Raw genomic sequence first — 1,884 nt, forward strand, 5'->3', positions numbered from 1 at the left:
TGTGATTGTTGCTAACAGGNATAGCTGTACAGTAAAGTGGTACAAAAATGCGCAAATCGGAGAATTTTCTGTTCGTTCTGATTCTATTCTCTTACTGAATTTAGTGTAGGTTTTAAAGTTTTTTCTGCTCTGATATATGTATTTTTTAGAGGGTAACCTGACATAAGGCACCGTAGTAAAGTTTTTAAGAAATTTTGCGGCTGCTGCACTTAGCATCATACATCCAGAAAAATAGATGTAGTAGAAAAGTAACAATTACTTTTAAAAAATACATATGTAATTTCTTTGACTTTGTGCTGCACTNATTACAAAAAAAAGTTCAACTCTTGACCGTACAAAATCACGTTTAATTTGATTGTAAACTTTCATTNTTCAGCGTTATGCGTTTAATACTGAGCGTATACATTCAAGTTGAACGTGATTTCGTACGGTACAATCGATAGGTGAACGTTTTTTCCGTAAGAGAAGTACATTTAAAAACTGTACCGCATTTTTTAAATTTGATTTACTATATTTGTTTAAAGAAACGAACATTGAACTTATCATCTTCAATGCAACATCATATCTAATAAAAGTATTCGCATATTTAACAATGATAATACATATTTCAAAAGTCATATTACAATCACTCTGTACTATCACTGTGCAGTTAATCTTTGTATAACGCGATGTCGATATAACACGGTTTAAAATTAAAATAAAATATAATTTAATCCGTTATTTTGTTATGAGCATTTATGCGAGCCTTGTATATCGCGATTTATAAAACGCGGCATTTCTATAAGACGGAATATTCGCGTTATATGAAAGTTACCTTTATATATGTATGTACATGAAATGCAGCCTCAATAAGACGTTTTCCACAATACAGATGTTTACATCGTGATATATATTCGTCATTTCACAAAAACGATTGTCCTGTAGTTTTCGAGTATCTTTCGAACAAGCAAGATCGTGGATATCCTTAGACACATTTTGACCTTATATAATAATAATTCTTGTGTTTCCGGTTTTAGATTTTAGCAAATAAAATTATTATCTTAAACATGGTAAGTCATTTTACACTTGTTTACAATTTGTGGAATATTTATATTTGTTAACAAATGTAAATTTTATCCTTTGTCATACGCTGACAAAAAATGGAATCCGTTTTTTATATAAAACCTTTCTTTGTGTTTTTTATATATAAAATATATATGTACTTTATTTTCTTAGTTATTGTACATTATTATTACATGAATAGTACAAAATATTAATACAAAATGAGTTAAAACTAGTTTTTTACATTGATGTAATTTGCAATGTATGACATACTAAATTATTATAACAAGCTCACAAAATGTGAACAAGCTTTTGTAAGTAAAGCTTTGTTCGTTCAAATAGTATTTTGTCATAAACGTTTAACACACTTTTGACTTTCTTTTTTTAATCGTTTTTTTATATGTCAAATTTATGAAATTAACATAATCATGACAAATATTATGTGAGTGTATGTGTACGTGATAAAAACATAAAGACATTGCAGCATAGTGATAAACATACTTATAACTGTTATATATATATATCTTTTGGTGGCAATTGTGAACAAACACTTTATAGCCGCGTTTAGCAAAGCTAAAAGCTATAGTTGCTGCATATACGATGTTGTAGTATAATATATACTTATTATATAAACTAATAACTTTTTTACATAGTAATTGTAACTTTGTTACTGTGATAGCGACATTAACATTTGCGCAATAATGAAATGTATTTTTAACAACATATATTTAGATAAAGGCCTGTTTATGATACACAGTTTGTCCGGAAAGTTCCCGGACTGATTTTTTCTAGCGCGGGTAAGCGGCGCTATCGAGCGGTCAACGCTGGAACTACTTAGTATAG

Source organism: Pseudomyrmex gracilis, unplaced genomic scaffold (assembly GCF_002006095.1).
Source record: "Pseudomyrmex gracilis isolate BER0280 unplaced genomic scaffold, ASM200609v1 scaffold_1698, whole genome shotgun sequence".
Classification (NCBI taxonomy): domain Eukaryota; kingdom Metazoa; phylum Arthropoda; class Insecta; order Hymenoptera; family Formicidae; genus Pseudomyrmex; species Pseudomyrmex gracilis.